Consider the following 15,843-nt stretch of genomic DNA (forward strand, 5'->3'; position numbering starts at 1 on the left):
ATAACCATTTAGCTATAAATGTTTTCCTTCAGTAATAGATACCTGTGCCCATATTGGTTGACGACCACTCAAGCATGAGCATAGATGATAGTCGAACCTCCAAACACCCTTTAATGTTATTTTGCTGCAAAATCATAATTTATCACCCTACAGTAAATATGTCAGTGAACAATAGAGACCTTCTTTCCGCATTAATATCATTATGACCATCCGTGATACTGTATTTCGAAGGGCCATAAAATCTAACTAAACTTAGATCTCTACTCCAGCAGCACAGAACTTCTACATTGAACTATTTCACTGCAGCGGAAGGATACTACTGGTGTATGAAGACGCTACCTGGTTGACGCTGGAGAATTTTGCAATGCTGTTATGTGACGCTGCCTCCGATTGGTTAGAGCAGACCCGCAATATTACACACTATGTATTGGCCACAATTATTGGCTAGGTCGGATCTGCATTGCACCAGGCAGTAGTGCTTGATGGAAATCCCATAAATATAACAAAGTTAAAACAAATGCGATTTAGGGCCGTTGCTTGTCCAAACGTCCCATTTTAATCCTGTAGATTTTGTTCTAGGTGGGTATGTAATTGTGGTTTACTGAAAGCTTTGGAAATGTTAGTATTTTGTGACAGAAGAGAGGATCTATCGGGCTGACATGCTGCTGAGACTCGATGCTGGGAGGTGCAAGTATTTCCATTGGATGATATGCAACCTACTAGAAAGTATTTCTAAATGTACGCGAAATTTAAGAATGGAGCATAGTTGCGTTGGTGTAAATAAATGTATTTGGGCAAAAGCTGCAACACTGCTCTCTAAAAAAAATTTGAACAGTTTTGCCTTCATAATAGACAGTATCAGTATGTTGTATTTGTTGCTTTGATAAGGAGTTGATACGGCTAAATATAAAATGTTTTCAAGGAAAGCTATTTCAGGATTTATCATAGGTTACAGTAGTTTATAATTGAGTAAATCTTGTGATCGATTGATGAAAACAAATATCAGATTTTATGCGATATTCGTTGCCCAAAAGTGTAACCGGCCTATTGTCACTTCCAGTTTATGTTGTCAGTGCGATCATTATAAAAACACGCACTTTAGGCGCCACTTAGTGGTGAATGATGAGAATGCTTCTCCCTCTGGCCACAGAGAAATCCAGTTGCAAACCCAATCAGTTCCTGTCTGTCAGAACATTAAAGTATTTGAATAATCTATGAAGTCTTTAAGAAGTCTCTGCCTGCAACGGAGGTTGTTAAAGTCACACTCAACACATTAGAAGTCAATGACAATGAAGAGAAGTCCTCAGATATGTCCAGGATCTTTGCCTCCTCAGTTGACTGAGAAATCACTGAAAGGTCAACAGTGGGCCTGTCAATCAAATCTCAGTTCAATGGTAAAATTAGAATAAATATGTACCAGAACATGGAAACAAGGTTAGCCTTTATTATATGACAGTCCCACATTATAGGTTTTATTACACAGTAATAACCAGTAGTTATAACTATGTAGGCTAGCTCTGCACAACCAACAGTCTCTAATGCCGGCATGCATGGTGTGGCTCAGACATCCTCAACAGATATTATCCTTGGCAGGCCAAATGGCTCATTACAATTCGCCCCTCCTTCCTCTCCCCTCCTATCCTGTCTCTCTGGCCCTACTATACGCTGCGCTTGATTTAAAGTTTTCTTAGCGTTTGCTGAATGTGCTGCAATGTGCGCTGCGTTGCAGTTGAACTGCGTGAAAGATTTAATAAGGGGGAGGACAGGGAGAGTGATCAGGGCTGCGTGCGGCATTTTCACTCAATCCCGAAACGAAACGGTATGGGCTAGCGAGCGTTCTGCTGAATACAAAGTTATACATGGCCCCACATCAAGAGGAAATAAATCAATGCTGCGTCTCTGCTGCACGTGTCAAATGAACTGCAGCTGCTCAACGGCACACAAAAAGCAGATTAATTTGTGCTCTTAAGCTCAGTGTACTGGAAAAGGGGTGAACATAGGGGAGAATCACTGAAATGGGGATTGGAAATGAGTAGCTTCTGAGAGGCCCGGAAGGATTTGGAGGGGCTGATTTGTTTCAGTGTGTGGCACGTGTATAACATGTGTTTTTCATATCAAAGCGATATACTACACTTCCTATTAAAACAGAGAGAAGTGATGTGAGGGACTATTTAGATGTGTGTCCGGGTGGCTCCAAAACGACGTCTTGTGCGGGAGATACTGGAACACTCCTGTTATTAGTGGAGGTCTTCTTTTAAGCAAAGAGAAAGAGGGGAGCGAGATAGTAAGGAGAGATACAATAGTTTCAGCATCAGGACATGAGTTGCATCCTCCTCCCTAGTGCCGTTATTCTGTCTTGGGAATCAGATAGACCTCTGCAACCAAGAGGAATAGAGTGATATCCCTTAAGTCTGACTATGAAGAAACAGGGCATCTGTATAAACAGTATGTACAGTGTTGTCGGAAGTCTGAATACTACTGGACGATGGTGATTGAGCGGAATAAATAAAATGGGATTCATTTTCCGCAAAATAAACATAGAGAGATTATTACTGGGGCTGATGAACCAGTTATGGAACCCAAACGTGGGTATGATGCAGACTGTATGCTATTGAACACTACTTCTACTCTAGCCTAGATTTCCAGGCTTCTCCAATGCAGACCAAACTTTAGGACAACGTGACACTACCTATACTAAACAGAGCACGGAGGGAAATGAGAGTAATCATACATGGAACGAGGAATAACAACACTTCTCTCCCATTCAAATTCTTGTATTTATTGTCAGAGTTCATGAAGTTAAAGTAGACAACTGGAAAGGAAGCCAAACGTAACATGCAACGAAATACAGCAAAGCTCTCTCTGCTCTCTCACACCGCGGACAGGGTACAGGTCAGGGGTTAAACGTCCGAGGTCCGGGGTTAGAGGTACAGGCCCTCCGGCGTACCCTCCTGCTTCTTGTACAGCACGTTCTCCTTGGACTTCTTGAAGTCTTCGTCGGTGACCTTCATTCTGCGCTCTCTCAGGGCCATGAGGCCTGCCTCGGTGCAGATCGCCTGGAGGAGGGGGAGAAAGAGAGGAGAAAGGTCAACTCAGGTCAGCCTCAAAAGATCAGGGCCTGTATTCACAAATAGTCTTGGGAGTAGGAGTACTGATCTAGCATCAGTTTAGTCTTTTATGTCATAATGAATAATATATGGACACGGAAGACCTGATCCTAGACTTAACTCTCTCAGATCCATGACTTCAAGGAAGGAGGGAGGCTTTCTGAAAGTAGCGGAAAAAGGCCCAGCATTGCTGGGAAGTAAGAGAATCCTTTCAGGATTTACCTTAAAAGAACTGCCGCTAGAGGGCAGCACAGTCAAATATACTAAATCTGGTTTAGCTAGAGGCAGTTTGAGAATCATGTTTTCCCTAGAGTGGCTGCAAACATCCCTAAAGCCACACACCTAAAGCAGTTGAAATCCATGGAGGCCAACTCTTTGTTGGCAGGCAGGGGGCAACAGGGCTAGATAGGGGGACTACGCCACCTTAGTAGTGGTAATGCAGTGTTTAAATTATTTTTTGGGGGGGGTAACTATCGCCATGGCCGATGCTCTTATGAGTTTTCCCAATGACCATGCAGATAGACCAGGTACCCAGGTTGAGGACCACTGTGGTAGAGGAAACCCTGGACATCCATACCTTGATGTCAGCTCCTGACAGGTCATCCTTGGACAGGATCAGGTCGTCCAGGGTGACGTCGTCGGCTACGGTCATCCTGCTGGTGTGGATGTTGAAGATCCTCCTCTTGGTCTTCTCATCAGGCAGAGGGAACTCTCTTTCTGTCAATACGACCTGGGGGAAAAAAAACATAGGGAAGGGGGTGAGGGGCATGGAGTGTCAAAGCGAGGGACTGGCCGTTCGATTCTACTCATTCTGATTCTAGAACAGAATACTTATTGACATTGAGTCAACATTGTGGGAAGAAAAAAAAGACGCCTTCCTCAAATGGCTTCAGTGAACGTTGTTTCTTTTGATCGGAGTCTTGTAAAGTGTTCTGAGAGCTCCATCCGTTGTTCGCTCAAGGTCAAGAGGTCAGTTCCACAGATGGAGCTCAGAAGGAGGAAATTAATCTGCATTCATTTTATAGTAGAATCTCAATCCTCAATATACACTTCAACTGAGGTCGTTTTATCCCTGTCTAAGAGTCCCGCTCTACCGGTCGATTTTAATATGATACACGATACAAAAATAGGCTCCATCTTTCAGATACTCATGAGAGCGTCTTACCAGGTCTGATGAGTGCAGGGTCTAGGGTCTCTATCCTGTCGTGGGCCATGATCACCTTGACATCTCCTCTGGAGTCAAAACCGTCCAGCTGGTTGAGCAGCTCCAACATGGTCCTCTGGATCTCCCTCTCTCCTCCAGAGTTAGACTCATATCTACACACGGAGAGAAAAACAATGTTTAGTCACACCTAAAGGGCAGAGAAACAGTAGTCGGCACATTCCCAAATCAACCCGGCAGATCCAGTAATTGTCAATATCTAAGAGGATTTGGTTGGTATAAGCAAAATGGTTCAACTTTCACCAAGCCTATCAGAGGGCAAGGTGGAGCTATTAAACAACCTTGCTATGCCTATTCCTATCATTTATAGCGACAATATGTAACTTTTGGGGCGGCCTGACCAAATTCACATAGAAACGTGTGTTATAGATCTGTAATTTTCAGTGAAAGTAAGTCTAAGAAGCGGTAGATCTGTTCTATGTGCGCTATTTTTATGCTTCCCGTTCTTAAGTTTTTGTTTTTGCGTCTTTTACTTTCGGTTTTATACACCAGTTTCAAACAGCTGAAATTACAATATGGTTATGGGAAATATATTTAGATGGTATAATGACTATCTACACTATACTTGCTTGTTTTGTTACAAACTGAAATTAGGTGAACTACTAGAATTTTAGCAACCAGGAAATGGCAGAGCGATTTCTGCATAGTGCAGTCCAAATTCAGATTTTCCTGTTCCGTATCATTTTGTACACAACAGCTGATAAAACACTTTAAAAGTGTCATTTTCTGATTGTATTTTCAACCAGCAACTATCTACACAAGGACCTTCTAATCAGCAGGTTTAAAGGGGTGGAGTTTCAGTCACCAGGCAGTAAATTAGTTAATAGACCAATAAGAAAGAGTTCCAAACCTCTCTGCCAATAACAGCTAATTTTCCGTTTTCCCCTCCCCACTCAGACCACTCCCAGACAGTCCTAGCAAAATTCTTGCTTGAGAAATAGCTATTTTTTTTGGGAGGGGGGGGACTATTACAGTAAGGTACTTAATTGTTAAACATAAATTATTTGATATAAAAACTACTGCATTGGGCCTTTAAGTGGCCTATTTTAAGAACGTGGTTGTAGTAAGTACCGTTTAGTGCCGATGGTGTCTATCTCGTCGATAAAGACGATAGATGGTCCGTGTTCCTCGGCCCACCCTGAACAGCTCTCGGACCAGCTTGGGCCTGTCTCCCTGGTACTTCTGGATCAGCTCTGAGCCAACCACACACAGGAATGTAGCTGATGTCTGGTTGGCCACCGCCTTGGCCAGCAGGGTCTTACCTAACACACAGAGAGAGGCACAGGCACACAAACATATTAGCAGAGACACACAAACAGGCACAGATATGCACGCACACACAGACAAACAACCTTGCACGAACCACACCCATATTAAGTAACATGGTCCTCTTTAGCTCAGTTGGTAGAGCATGGGGCATACAAAACCAGGATAGTCGGTTCGACTCCCGGGACCACCCATACGTAAAATGTATGTATGCATGACTGTACGTCTCTTAAAGTGTGTGTTAAATGGCATATATTATGATATTTATTATATTGTAATATGATTTCAATGTATGTTTCCCTGTCCATACTGCTCGTCGCTAAGCATGTCTCAGGGATTATGTATATTGTTTTGATGTTTGTTATTATGTATTGATGGTTTATTTCATGTCCATCTAACTCACCAGTGCCAGGTGCTCTGTAGAGGATGACTCCTTTAGGAGGCTTGATGCCCATCTCCTCATAGTACTCAGGGTGGGCGAGGGGCAGCTCCACGGACTCCTACAGAACAACAGCATCACAGTCAGAAGCAGACTGAATTATTTTAGGAAAACAGTCCTAATGTTGGAAAGAAAACAGCCGTACGTTGTCCCCCAGAGTCACGTTTGTTTATTTTGCAAGCTATAGCACACAATATTTGACATAAAGTAGGTTTTTAAAAAAGGACCATAGAGTTCTGTATGCTTCCGTGTTTTCTTTTTTGCCAAGGAAAATCTGGAATTGCGATACCGGTATCCTAACAAACGTACAGTGAATGACTACAGGCTGTCCAGAGAGTCTAGTACAGGCTAGGTACATAACGTGGTACTCATCTCGGATAAAATGCTTAAAATACTTCCTAAGCAGTTACAAGGTATGACGTTTAGTGGAGTCCTCTTGTACCTTGATCTCCTGGATCTGGCTGTCCTGTCCTCCTATGTCAGTGTAGGTCTCCTGAGGGGCCTTCTCCACCTTCATCACCGTGACCAGGGGATCAGTGTCGTCCATCAGGTCACCAATCACAGCATGGACCTAGAGGACAGACACGGATCAGAGAATGGGGACAGAGTCAGTCAACGTCACTCACTACTCAACCCAAACATAATAAATACTTTTCCCACCTAACTAACGAAACTTGCCTTTGACACATTTTTGTCATTTAGCAGATGCTCGTATCCACAGTTAGTGCGTAAAACCTATACCCTTTTCACACTATTGTGCCCACCGAACCAAACTATGCCGATTCAGATATTTTTTTCCACATTGTCCTTTTCAGTATGTTTCCAGCAACTATGCTGGATGCATAACCACGCCAGCCCAGAACAGCTTGGTTTGACTCGGCTCACGATGGGAAAAAGCCCTATAAAATATGTATTGTGTAGCTTGTGGTTGAGTAGTATGGAGCACATAAAGGTAACTGCCAAAATAAAAGGAAACACTTGAGTAAATGAAGGATACAAATATATTGAAAGCAGATGCTTCCACACAGGCATGGTTCCTTAGTTAATTAGGCAATTAACATCCCATCATGCTTAGGGTCATGTATAAAAATGCCCAGTTGCTCATTATTTTGGCTACAATGGCTAGAAGAGATCTCAGTGACTTTGAAAGGGGGCCTCAAAGGAGCCTCATAGGTTTAAAGGGTGTGTGTGTCTCAGTCACCAGATCTCAACCCAATTGAACACTTATGGGAGATTATGGAGTAGCGCCTGATACAGTGTTTTCTACCACCATCAACAAAACACCAAATGATGGAATTTCTCGTGGAAGAATGGTGTCCCATCCCTCCGATAGAGTTCCAGACACTTGTAGAATCTATGCCAAGACTCATTGAAGCTGTTCTGGGCCCAACACCCTATGTTGGTGTTTCCTTTATTTTGGCAGTTACGTGTATATATCAGTACCTTGTGGTTGAGTAGTACGGAACAGCTATGTCAATACCTTGTGGTTGAGTAGTACATAGTTCTGAGCGATTAACCAACATTTCAGTTATTTTTTAAATATATATATTTTTAACTAATTGACCGAAGTCGGCTCAATTATTTGAATTCCATTTCGTTCCTTTTTTTTCTGTGAGCTTAATGCGCACATTGCGCAGTTTCCCTAGAGATAAATCAGATCAAGCCCGAACTGTGCGATGTAGTAAGGAGTTGTAGTTACCAACAGGCCAATATTCTACATAGTTTAGCGCAGAACACTTGGTAATTGACAACAACCATAATTTATCGCGAGCCTACTAGTCCGGCCTGTGTGTTTCTTTGAAGCCCGCTAGAGGGATAGAGAGCAGTTGCTTCCCAAGGTATCTCTACTTGAAAATACATGCTCTAAGTGGTCGATAGTTGCTATTCAGCAGTCATAAAAAAAGTATGCCTTATTTACTTTAAAGAACTACTAAAATAGTGATTTTGTCAGACAGCATAGTAAGCAGCACTATAAAGACTAGATGACTTGGAATGAAATAATACAGTCATCAAATAAAAACAAATGTAACATACACAGCAACTGATATACTGTATATATATTTTTTTAAGTAATGTGAATAAATGTTTAATAAGTGATAAGCAGTAATGTCACTGCCATCATGGAACATGCATTAATTGTTTTATCTGTGTTGTTACAGCATTCAACCCACATAATGCATATAATGTAAAAAATGATTGAACCAACCTCAAAAAGTAGGACAGAGCAGATGTGTCAGTACCTTGTGGTTGATTAGTACGGATCAGATATACACCTTCCTAATATTGAGTTGCCCCCCCCCCCCCTTTTGCCCTCAGAACAGCCTCAATTATTCGGTGGCATAAACTCTACAAGGTGTCGAAAGCGTTCCACAGGGATGCTGGCCCACGTTGACTCCAATGCTTCCCACAGTTGTGCCAAGTTGGCTGGATGTCCTTTGGGTGGTGGACCATTAATGATACACACAGGAAACTGTTGAGCATGAAAAACGCAGTAGCGTTGCAGTTCTTGATACAAACCGGTGCGCCTGGCACCCACTACCATACCCTGTTCAAAGGCACTTCAATCCTTTCTCTTGTCCATTCCTCCTCTGAATGGCATACATACACAATCCATGTCTCAATTGTCTCAAGGCTAAAAAATCCTTCTATAACCTGCATCCTCCCCTTCGTCTACACTGATTGAAGTGGATTTAACAAGTGACATCAATAAGGGATCCTAGCTTTCACCTGGATTCAGCTGGTCAGCATATGTCATGGAAAGAGCAAGTATCCTTAATGTTCAGTACACTCAGCGTATGTTCATACCTTGTGGTTGAGTAGTACAGAGCAGATATACACTGAGGGAAAATATCAATGCAACACGTAAAATATTGGTCCCGTGTTTCATCAGCTGACATAAAAGATTGGCGAAATGTTTCATTTGCAAAAAAAAACGTATTTCTCTCAAATGTTGTGCACAAATTTGTGTACATCCCTGTTAGTGAGCGTTTCTCCCTTGCCAATATAAAAGGTGTGGCATGTCAAGAAGATGATTAAACAGCATGATCATTGTACAGGTGCACCTTGTGCTGGGGACAATAAAAGGCCACTCTAAAATGTGCAGTTCTGTCACACAACAGAAGTTCTGAGGGAGCGTGTAATTGGCATGCTGACTGCAGGAATGTCCACCAGAGCTGTTGTCAGAGAATTGAGTGTTCTCTACCATTAACTGCCTCCAACGTTGTTTTAGAGAATTTGGCAGTACGTCCAACCGGCCTCACAACCACAGATCACATGTATGGCGTCGTGTGGGCGAGCGGTTTGCGATGTCAACGTTGTGAACAGAGTGTCCCATGGTGGTGGGGTTATGGTATGGGCAGGCATAAGCTACGGACAAACACAATTGCATTTTAGATACTGTGACGAGATCCTGAGGCCCATTGTCGTGCCATTCATGATTTCTTTAGACAGTATGAACTGTAACTCAGTAAAATCTTGGAAATTGCTGCATGTTGCGTTTATATTTTTGTTCAGTATACGTCAGTACCTAGTGGTTGAGTAGTACGGAGCAGAAATATGTCAGTACCTAGTGGTTGAGTAGTACAGAGCAGAAATATGTCAGTACCTTGTGGTTGTGTAGTACGGAGCAGAAATATGTCAGTACCTAGTAGTTGAGTAGTACGGAGCAGAAATATGTCAGTACCTTGTGGTTGAGTAGTACGGAGCAGAAATATGTCAGTACCTAGTGGTTGAGTAGTACGGAGCAGAAATATGTCAGTACCTTGTGGTTGAGTAGTACGGAGCAGAAATATGTCAGTATCTTGTGGTTGAGTAGTACGGTGCAGAAATATGTCAGTACCTAGTGGTTGTGTAGTATGGAGCAGAAATATATCAGTACCTAGTGGTTGTGTAGTACGGAGGAGAAATATGTCAGTACCTAGTGGTTGAGTAGTACGGAGCAGAAATATGTCAGTACCTAGTGGTTGTGTAGTACGGAGCAGAAATATGTCAGTATCTTGTGGTTGAGTAGTACGGTGCAGAAATATGTCAGTACCTAGTGGTTGTGTAGTATGGAGCAGAAATATATCAGTACCTAGTGGTTGTGTAGTACGGAGGAGAAATATGTCAGTACCTAGTGGTTGTGTAGTACGGAGCAGAAATATGTCAGTACCTTGTGGTTGTGTAGTACGGAGCAGAAATATGTCAGTACCTTGTGGTTGAGTAGTACGGAGCAGAAATATGTCAGTACCTTGTGGTTGAGTAGTACGGAGCAGAAATATGTCAGTACCTAGTGGTTGTGTAGTACGGAGCAGAAATATGTCAGTACCTTGTGGTTGAGTAGTACGGAGCAGAAATATGTCAGTACCTTGTGGTTGTGTAGTACGGAGCAGAAATATGTCAGTACCTAGTGGTTGTGTAGTACGGAGGAGAAATATGTCAGTACCTAGTGGTTGTGTAGTACGGAGCAGAAATATGTCAGTACCTTGTGGTTGTGTAGTACGGAGCAGAAATATATCAGTACCTTGTGGTTGTGTAGTACGGAGCAGAAATATGTCAGTACCATGTGGTTGAGTAGTACGGAGCAGAAATACGTCAGTACCTAGTGGTTGAGTAGTACGGAGCAGAAATATGTCAGTACCTTGTGGTTGAGTAGTACGGAGCAGAAATATGTCAGTACCTAGTGGTTGAGTAGTACGGAGCAGAAATATGTCAGTACCTTGTGGTTGAGTAGTACGGAGCAGAAATATGTCAGTACCTAGTGGTTGAGTAGTACGGAGCAGAAATATGTCAGTACCTAGTGGTTGAGTAGTACGGAGCAGAAATATGTCAGTACCTTGTGGTTGAGTAGTACGGAGCAGAAATATGTCAGTACCTAGTGGTTGAGTAGTACGGAGCAGAAATATGTCAGTACCTAGTGGTTGAGTAGTACGGAGCAGAAATATGTCAGTACCTAGTGGTTGAGTAGTACGGAGCAGAAATATGTCAGTACCTAGTGGTTGAGTAGTATGGAGCAGAAATATGTCAGTACCTAGTGGTTGTGTAGTACGGAGCAGAAATATGTCAGTACCTTGTGGTTGAGTAGTACCATGCAGCCCGGCTCCAGCAGGTCTTTGTCTACGAAGGAGAGGATGCTGACGTAGTGCTCAGATCCCACTGACGTAGACACGATGGCATGGTTGATGCCGATGAGATCGATGATCTCCTCCAGGTTCCCCACAGACATGAGGGTTCCCCTCAGGTCATCCACCTTGGACCTCTCCTCCTGCAGAAGAACACACAGGAAATACATGTTAGACACAAGAACTTTATGAATTGGCATAATCTACTGTCTCTTTACCTCCTGTTTCTCTTCCAGGGATTTCATCTGTTCCTGCTTCCTGATCATCTAAAGTAATAGCTGTAGTATTATATAGTTCTATGTTCAGTACCTCCTGGTTCTCTACTCTATAGTTTGATATAATAATTCCATCTCAATGGTCTACTCTGTACCTCCCGTTGTCACGATCATCATAGTGAGTGGACCAAGATGCAGCGACAGGTTCCATCCTCTTTATTAGGTAGTGAAACTCATAGAAAATAATACATCGAAAAAACGAAACGTGAAGCTACTATAGTGCTCACAGGCAACTATACATGGACAAGATCCCACAAAGCACAAAGAGGAAATGGCTGCCTAAATATGATCCCCAATCAGAGACAACGATAAACAGCTGCCTCTGATTGGGAACCATACCAGGCCAACATAGAAAAATATATCACCTAGATGACCCACCCTAGTCACACCCCAAACTAACCAACATAGAGAAATAAAAGCTATCTATGGTCAGGGCGTGACAGTACCCCCCTCCCCAAAGATGCGGACTCCGACCGCAAAACCTGACTCAATAGGGGAGGGTCCGGGTGGGCATCTACCGTCGGGGGCGGCTCCGGTGCGGGGAAAAGTACCCACTCCGCTCGCGGAAACCTCATCTTCAATGGCGGCTCTGGTGCGGGGATCGTCGCCGGAGGCTCCGGACTGGGTACCCCCGCTGGAGGCTCCGGACCGTCTCAGGAGGTTCTGGACCGTGGACCGCCTCAGGAGGTTCCGGACCGTGGACCGCCTCAGGAGGTTCCGGACCGTGGACCGTCTCAGGAGGTTCCGGACTAGGAACTGTCGCCGGAAGCTCTGGACTGGAAACTGTCGCCGGAAGCTCTGGACAGGGAACTGTCGCCGGAAGCTTGGTGCGTGTGGCCGGTACAGGTGGCACCGGGCTGGTGACACGCACCTCAGGGCGAGTGCGGGGAGGAGGCACAGGACGTACTGGACTGTGGAGGCGCACTGGAGGCCTGATGCGTTGGACCGGTACAGGTGGCACCGGGCTGGTGACACGCACCTCAGGGCGAGTGCGGGGAGGAGGCACAGGACGTACTGGACTGTGGAGGCGCACTGGAGGCCTGATGCGTGGGACCGGTACAGGTGTCACCGGGCTGGTGACACGCACCTCAGGGCGAGTGCGGGGAGGAGGCACAGGACGTACTGGACTGTGGAGGCGCACTGGAGGCCTGATGCGTTGGACCGGTACAGGTGGCACCGGGCTGGTGACACGCACCTCAGGGCGAGTGCGGGGAGGAGGCACAGGACGTACTGGACTGTGGAGGCGCACTGGAGGTCTGGAGCGTAGAGCTGTTACAACGCGTCCTGGACAAATGACCACCTTCGCACGGCAAGTGCGGGAAGCTGGCACAGGACCCACTGGGCTGTGAAGGCGCACTGGGGATACAGCGCGTAGAGCCGGCGCAGGATATCCTGGACCGAGGAGGTGCACTGGAGACCAGGCGTGCTGAGCCGGCACAACCCGTCCTGGACAGATACCCACTTTAGCACGACAAGTGCAAGGAGCTGGCACAGAACGCACCGGGCTGTGAATGCGCACTGGAGACACAGTGCGTATCACCGCAAAACATGGTGCCTGACCGGTCACACGCTCCCCACGGTGAGTACGGGGAGTTGGCTCTGGTTCACCCCCCTCAACTTTCGCCGCCCACTCCTCAATCAATCTGTCCCAATATTCCTCCTCGGTCTCTGACTCACCCCTCAGCGTCACCGACCACTCCGTGTGCCCCCCCACAAAACATTTTTAGGGCTGTCTATCGGGCTTCCGTCGTGGCCGCGAACCCCAGTGTTGTCGTTGTTGTTCCCTCGCTGCCTCCACCTGCTTCCATGGCAGGCTTCTGTCTCCTGCCATAATCTCCTCCCACGTTCAGGATGTCCTCCACTCCTGGCTTTCCTCCTGGGCACGCTGCTTGGTCTGTTGTTGGTGGGTACTTCTGTCACGATCGTCATAACGAAGGGACCAAGATGCAGCGTGGTATGGTTCCATCCTCTTTATTAGGTCGTGAAACTCAAAGAAAACAATAAATCGAAAAAACTAAACGTGAAACTACTATAGTGCTCACAGGCAACTATACATAGACAAGATCCCACAAAGCACAAAGAGGAAATGGCTGCTTAAATATGATCCCCAATCAGAGACAACGATAAACAGCTGCCTCTGATTGGGAACCATATCAGGCCAACATAGAAATATAAATCACCTAGATGACCCACCCTAGTCACACCCCGACCTAACCAACATAGAGAAATAAAAGCTCTCTATGGTCAGGGCGTGACCCCCGTTTCATCTGCTAGTTCCTGATAAAGTAAAGTATTATATATATATATATATATATATATATATATATATATATATATATACACACACATAACTGCCAAAATAGAGGAAACACCAACATAATGCCATATGCCAACTATTCAGTGACCACTCGTGCCCTGTGGATGGGGGCATTGTCATCCTATGGGGGCATTGCCAGGGTAGCCAAAACAATGGCCTGCCCAGCATTTGTATACATGATCCTAAGCATGATGGGATGTCAATTGCTGAATTAACTCAGGAACCAAATATCTGTGGAAGCACTTGCTTTCAATACACTTTGCATCCCTCATTTACTCAAGTGTTTCCTTTATTTTGTCAGTTACCTGTATCTCGATGGTCTACTCAGTACCGCCTGTTTCTCCTCCTGGGGTTTATCTAGTTCCTGATAAACTAAAGTAATATAGCATTATATGTAATATAGTTCAGTACTTCCTGTTTCTCTTCCAGGGGTTTCATCTACTCCTGGTTCCTGATAAACTCCTCCACCATCAGCAGGTAGTCTTTGATCCTCTCCTGCTTCAGCAGCTTCAGCCTGCAGTGGGTGTGAGGGGTGACTGCAGAGGGAGATACAATACGTTACCAATATAGTTTTTCTTGACAAGCGAGTGAGTGAGAAATGACATAGCTAGAGAGTTAGGAATGATGCAGAGACAGATACTAGATATTGAGCCGATGGGTCCGTTTTAAAGAGAGATTCTTTGTCCTAAGTGAGGTGACATAACAGCGTTACCCAAAGGTAGCTTGCTAGCCGCATCAGGTCCCTTGCTTTTTTTCTTCCTCTTCCCAACTCTGGTGAGGATGGGATGCTCATACTTCTTCTTCTCCTATAAACATATGATATCGTTACATGTTTAGTGACAGTAGAATAAAACAGGTTAACACAGATATCTGAAAGATCCAGGTGAGGAGATGCTGTTGTCAGAGGCTCTGGTTGTTGCCATGTCATTCTCACATTGTCATTCTTCTTGCGTCCTTGGCCCCCACTCTGGCTTTGATCCTGAAATTATAAACACACACATTAGCTTAGTTAGCTAGCTAGATATCCTGTTTAACCTTGAACAAGACTTAGTGTTGGTAGACTTTATTGGCTAACTAGCTAGTTAACGTTACTTCAGCTATTTAGCTGCTGACGGGTTATTTGAGTTGACCACAGACTCAACATGGAGTACTAAATGCTTAGGATGATTAAGTTAGTAATCGCAGCTATTTATTTCATGATTGGGGTGTCAGCATGAAAGCTAGCTGCCGCTACCGGCAAACAACGCTGTAACTTTATTCAATGGAAGACGAGCTACTGTACTGTTAGCTAGCTAATGTAATGCTTAACTTAGCTGACAATAATTGTATATTTTTTTATTTAATTTTAATTTTACCTTTATTTAACCAGGTAGGTTAGTTGAGAACAAGTTCTCATTTACAACTGCAACCTGGCCAAGATAAAGCAAAGCAGTGCGACACAAACAACAACACAGAGTTACAAAGGGAATTAACAAGCGTACAGTCAATAACACAATAGAAAAAAAGAAAGTCTATATACAGTGTGTGCAAATGGCATGAGGAGGTAAGGCAATAAATAGGCCATAGTAGCAAGTAATTACAATTGAGCAAAGTCACACCGGAGTGATAGATGTGCAGATGATGATGGGCAAGTAGAAATACTGGTGTGCAAAAGAGCAGAAAAGTAAATAAAAACAATATGGGGATGAGGTAGGTAGATTGGATGGGCTATTTACAGATGGGCTATGCACAGCTGCAGCGATCAGTTAGCTGCTCAGATAGCTGATGTTTAAAGTTAGTGAGGGAAATATAAGTCTCCAGCTTCAGTGATTTTTGCAATTCGTTACAGTCATTGGCAGCAGAGAACTGGAAGGAAAGGCGGCCAAAGCAGGTGTTGTCTTTGGGGATGACCAGTGAGATATACCTGCTGGAACGTGTGCTACGGGTGGGTGTGGTTATCGTGACCAATGAGCTGAGATAAGGCGGAGCTTTACCTAGCAAAAACTTATAGATGACCTGGAGCCAGCGGGTCTGGCGACGAATATGTAGCGAGGGCCAGCCGACGAGAGCATACAGGTCGCAGTGGTGGGTGGTGTATGGGGCTTGGCACTGTGATAGACTGCATCCAGTTTGCAGAGT

The 15,843-nt window shown here is 44.5% G+C and overlaps 1 pseudogene; it reads right to left on the reverse strand.

Moving 5' to 3' along the window:
* Positions 1-2,921: 2,921 nt before the first annotated feature.
* Positions 2,922-14,525, reverse strand: LOC120024405 (annotated as a pseudogene).
* Positions 14,526-15,843: the final 1,318 nt, after the last annotated feature.

The sequence above is a fragment of the Salvelinus namaycush genome, chromosome 29 (genome assembly GCF_016432855.1).
Source record: "Salvelinus namaycush isolate Seneca chromosome 29, SaNama_1.0, whole genome shotgun sequence".
NCBI lineage: Eukaryota > Metazoa > Chordata > Actinopteri > Salmoniformes > Salmonidae > Salvelinus > Salvelinus namaycush.